This window comes from Sinocyclocheilus grahami, unplaced genomic scaffold, assembly GCF_001515645.1.
Source record: "Sinocyclocheilus grahami isolate Dianchi unplaced genomic scaffold, SAMN03320097.WGS_v1.1 scaffold253.1, whole genome shotgun sequence".
In the NCBI taxonomy this organism is placed as follows: Eukaryota; Metazoa; Chordata; class Actinopteri; order Cypriniformes; family Cyprinidae; genus Sinocyclocheilus; species Sinocyclocheilus grahami.
The window spans coordinates 1431579-1437300 of NW_015505432.1; the positions used below are offsets into that span (position 1 = coordinate 1431579).

General features: G+C 35.3%; 1 long non-coding RNA gene across 1 annotated transcript; it reads right to left on the reverse strand.

Moving 5' to 3' along the window:
- Positions 1 to 1515: 1515 nt before the first annotated feature.
- On the reverse strand, positions 1516 to 4570 carry LOC107598590 (uncharacterized). Its single transcript, XR_001610577.1, has 3 exons — positions 4400 to 4570; positions 2011 to 2113; positions 1516 to 1788 (listed from the first exon to the last, which is right to left on the reverse strand). It is a non-coding gene; the product is annotated as an uncharacterized lncRNA (long non-coding RNA).
- Positions 4571 to 5722: the final 1152 nt, after the last annotated feature.

The window sequence follows — 5722 nt, forward strand, 5'->3', positions numbered from 1 at the left end:
CCTCCTCCTCCTCCTCCTCCTCATCAACCCTCCCTCCGCTGCACCTCGCGCCACAGATCTGCTCCTCGCGATGCAGTCATGCTATCAGATCGTAGAATCATACTTAATATATTGGCACTGAATGATAAGCATCTTCAAGTACCAAATACGTAGCCTACTCCAAAAATAGTTTTTAATTAATTAATTTTTGGAATTTGATCTTTTCTATAAGCCTTCGCATATTTTCGTCAACATAAAAAAATGTACAAAAATAAAATAAATAAATGAAAAATAAAAAATTCTAACGATATCAACATTTTAGGTTCAACAAAGTTTTAATACTTGAAGAGTGCTTGAGTTCAACAAGGTCACACAGCCTCAGATTAGTTTTTATGACTTTTTATTATTTTGTTTTGATTTATTATTTGTTATTTTTCATTTTCATTTATATTTTATTTTTTATTGTGCTTATATTTTCTGTCACAACCAGTGATACATCAACCTCAACATAAAACGGATAATAATAATAATAATGATAGCCTAATTATATTTATACATCAAATTATATTACGGCGATAATTATTATTATATAAAAATATTGAATCAAACAACATCCAAATTTTAAGTTCAACAAAGTTTTAATGCTTGACAAGTGCTTGAGTTCAACAAGGTCACACAGGCTCAGATTAGCTTTTATTATTTGATTTTTATTTATTAATTTTCATTTTTATTTCATTTTATTATGATTTTTTATTGTTTATTGTTTTTATGTCATTGTGCTTATATTTTCTGTCACAACCGTGATACATCAACCTCAACATAAAAACTGAAAATATTTCATAATAATAATAATAATAAAAATATAAAATCAAACAATATCAAAATTTTAAGTCTTCAACAAAGTTTTAGTACGAGTACTTGAGTTCAACAAGTTCACACAGCCTCAGATGAGTTTTTATTACTTTTTAATATTTTATGTTAATAATAATAGTTTTTATTTTCTTTTATGCTACTACTAATAATAATTATTATTATTTTGTGTAATTGTGCTTATATTTTGTCACAACCATATGTCAATACAATCATATAAATCGCAAATAATTGTTGATTTTTTTTTTTTACATCATTGTGCTTATGTTTAGTCACAACCATGATATGTGAACCCCTTCACACAAATTGCAATTTTTTTCTAACCTTTCATAGGTCCTCGCTAGCAGTACTATAAAACTAACACGACTAGAGCATGATTAATATGTGATGAAAAGTATGAAAGTGGTTTTGTCAACACCATCAGTATTTCTTCAATAGATGGTGCTGACAGTCAGGTGCTGTGTCTACAGGCCTACTTTCAGGAAACCACAGTGTGCAGTATGCAAACCACTGCAGTTAAAGGTCAATCAATCATTGCATGCAATTATTACGAAGCTATTTAGTCTCAGTTATTTAGTGATCACAGTTATGTAGGCTGCCTCTTAATTGTCATGGTTTGTGATGTGTTAAAATCTGTCGGCTTGTGTAGTAATGGCAAAATAAAGAAACAATTATAGTAATTTATTCAAAATCAAATGAAATGCACTGTGTTTTTTACAGTGTGAAATCTGGAAAATAATAATAAAACTGGGTTCTTCTTTCTTCCACAGTTACAGATATCATGGACAACATGAGGGACACCAACAAGACTTCCCAGGATCAAAAGAAACATTTCCACTGCTTTCCAGCACTTGCACCCCTTTCACTGTCCTTAGAATGGTTTAGTCCAGTGCAATGTGAGGGAATGCAAGGACATTGGAGGACCCAGAAAGGATGGCCCTAAGTTAAAAATAGCAGAAGAAAATCAGACAAATTCAGAATCAACAAATCAATGCATTAATCCAGACAGAAGAGAAATGTACACACGATCACTTCACAGTACTACTGTAAGGAAACGCTTCAGAAACTGTGCTACATCAAACTGCAGATACATTTCAAAGAGAAGAAAAGTCACAAAAAATTAGGAATATATTGGGTATAATAACAGTATTCGATACTCACATGTAAATGCATGTCCCCTCACGAGGTTGTCGTGGCCCCCTTCACACAGGCCTCAAAAGATTCCAGCAGCTCCTTACAGCCCTCTGCACCCTTCCCCTGAACACTGGACACATATACAGTCCGTTCAGTGCTAACAGTCAAATAGTCTGCACCTATGAGTGCATTGATTTTTTTGGACAACTGATCTCATGTCAGGATCAAAGGGGACACATTCCTTGGAGTCAAAGGGTGTTGTCACATCATCACATGAAAGAGTCTTCGGAGTTATGCTTTTTTTTTTTTTTAGGATATGGCTAGCTGACGTTATATACTTTGGGAAGTCTTGCAGTGTGAGATATTATAAGCAAACTAAAGCTATTTTAAACTATAGTGTAGCACAAATATTTAACATTTTTAAATAATTAAAAAAATTGTTTATTTCTTCATGGGAACAGATTTGGAGAAATCACTTGCTCACCAATGGATCAATGCAGTGAACGGGTGCCGTCAGAATAAGAGAATGTCAGTTTAACCATCACTTCTTGCCAAAATATGAGTCCATAATCCATAATAACATTAATCCATAATAACACTTCTTCCAATGAAAGGTCCATCCCCTCTTGTCTTCTCACATCAAAATCCACCCACATATTTGTTTAGAACAGTTTTCACTTGTAAATGGTGCTCGATCTGTGCACACTCTAAAAAATGCTGGGTTAATTACAACCCAGTGCTGGGGAAAATAGGGACAAACCCAGCAATTGGGTTGTTTTGCCCCAGCGGTTGGGTTAAATGTTTAACCCAACCTTCTGGGTAGTAACCCAACCGCTGGGTCAAAACAACCCAATTGCTGGGGTTGTCCCTACTTTACCCAGCACTGGGTTGTAATTAACCCAGCATTTTTTAGAGTGCATATTTCTCTCCTGATTCAGACAAGACAACTTTTACACTGGAGAAAGCAATATTATATAGAACTTGTATTTCAGACTGGAGTGGTGTGGATCACTTGTGGATTATTGTGATGTTTTTTATCAGCTGTTTGGACTCTCATTCTGACGGCACCCATTCGGGATCCATTGGTGAACAAGTGATGTAATGCTAAATCTGTTCTGATAAAGATGGATGGCCTTAGGGTGAGTACATTTTCAACAAATTTTTATTTTTTTGGTGAAATATCCTTGAAAAAAACGATTCTTGAAAAAAAAAAACCCAGACATGTTAAGCAGATTTGCAGATTTTCTTCACAGATCGCTAGTTTGAAGTCTCTCACTGGGCTAAAATCTAATATAAAAGATAATACATAATTCTAAAACACTAGGTGCTTTCAAAGTCTAGACCAGATCTGCACGTGACGGCGACTTCATAACCTTCATAAATAACGCAGACATTGCAATACAGGCGATGCAATGTGAGCTGTGAGCAAACCTCCACTCCCTCGCCATTCCATGTGTGAGCCTATTTGAAACCAGGCTATATTTACATCACACATATACATTACTAAAGTTCATGCTAAATTTGGCATTTGGCATATTGCTCTGAATGTCGCATACAAATATGAGACATGTTTATAATTATATTTTGACTTGTATGCGTTCGTGCATATTCATACTGCAAAGACTCAAGCATTTGTTTCATTCTATTTTGTAATCTCAGATGTATTCTGAATTATTATTGAATGAATTTAATACATAATGCAATACTCTGTTTCTGACAAATGCTATGTTTTACGTGTAAGCACCCAACCTAGAAGTCATGCACCACAAATGATGACCTCAATTTACAATGCGTGCATGCGAGTAAACCAGTTGAGAGATAATCATAAAGTAGATAGCGCTTCGCTTGTGAATGGTCCAACTTGTGCAACTCACCGTAAAGTTCACATTATTGTGTCACTGTGTGAGTGCATTGACATCTGACCTTTTGACCTAGAAAGAGAGTGCTCTGCTTTGTTAACAACTGAAGATACAGTTTATTCATTTGTTCGTGAAAGCATCCAATGCTGGAAAACGACAGAAACTATTGTAATATGCATCTCCAAAGCTCTGTTGACATCAAATGCAAGCACAAGGGGAACGTGTGTTACAGCAACATGCTTTAACTTAGTAACACGATGGCTAACGTGGGTCATTTTTCACCTGCATCATCAATTTCAAAAACTTGCTACCCCCCAGCACCATGTACTCAATACTGAATCCAACACACGTTTTAACTAGTCTTTCAAAAATGTTCATTCACAAACCACTACAGATAACCTATATACAGGGCGGTGTTATGATATTGGTGAATGAACAAGAACAAATGCTGAGCTATAAAGCATGCAACAGTTGTTTTTTTTTTAAAGCGCCAGACATTTAAAGTATTCAAAATTCAGTGTTGCATTAATGTACATCCTTACTGAAATTTGACTCACCATTTGTCCAGCTCATCTTTGGGAGCCTTGCACTGAGCAGGAACTTCTTCAGGCATTTTTCTTTGTTTGTGTGACACAATGTCAGAGAGCAGAGAAGAGCCTTTAAGGAAGTACAGGGTGAACAACTAATATATAGAGGATTACTTCCCAGGCTGTGCGGGAAGGAGGAGGAAGAGAGGGAGGAGAAACAGGCTGCAGAAAGTGTCAGAGAGGGCAGGAATCATATAGTAAAGGTGACTTTGACAAAATTAGAATGGAATGTTCCTTCTTGAAAGGTACATATAGCATATATTTGGGTATTAATAATACAAGATATCTGCAATGTTGCTGTTTCAGAATAACGTAAATCAAGATCCAGCATGTCTGCTGTAAATATTCATTCATGAACAAGGGGTAGATTTTAAACTAATGTTTATTAATTCCTATCCATTTAAATGAGTCTCTCTCTCTCTCTGTGTGTGTGTGTATGTGAAACATATTTTCCATATTCCATATCATTTTCATATCCTCTCTAGTCTTACATTTTCTTGTAAACAGGATGGTGAATATATAACAACATTTTTATTTATGTACTATCCCTTTATTTATGACTTCGTCATAACATAAGAAATAAAAAATAGACTCCAATCAAACACAAGATGGCGCAGTTTTACAAGAGCCAGTAAGAACATGAACAAACTACAAAATAAAGAAAAAGAATCAACATCTATCTATCTATCTATCTATCTATCTATCTATCTATCTATCTATCTATCTGTATGTCTGTCTGTCTACTATCTGTCTGTCTGTCTGTCTACTATCTATCTATCTGTCTGTCTACTATCGGTCTATCTATCTGTCTGTCTGTCTACTATCTATCTATCTGTCTGTCTACTATCTATCTGTCTGTCTGTCTGTCTGTCTGTCTATGCGAGTGAACAGTCAGATGCTTACAAGGTTTGTATTCAACCTGATTTTGTTCTTGGCTAAATATTTTATACATAAATGTAAATTTTGCAAACGTAAGCCTTTCTATAGAAATGTTCTTGAAGATTTAAAACTCTATACGCGTGTGATTTCTGACTCTACTAATAAGAAAGCTGTAAAGACTGCGAATGTGTTCAAAAGATACATTATTGTCTTGCTCCCTGGCATATGATTTAATGTCATTTTGTTCCATCTGGTTGCATTAATAAAAAAAATAAAATAAAAAAAGCTTGGCGCAAGATATGTATACCACGTTTTCCCGAAATATTTCAGTGCGTTCACAGTCTCCCTCTAGTGGCCAGTCCGCGAAGTGCAGCTCTGCGCTCGCGGCGGCTACAGGCTTCTCGCTACACTGTA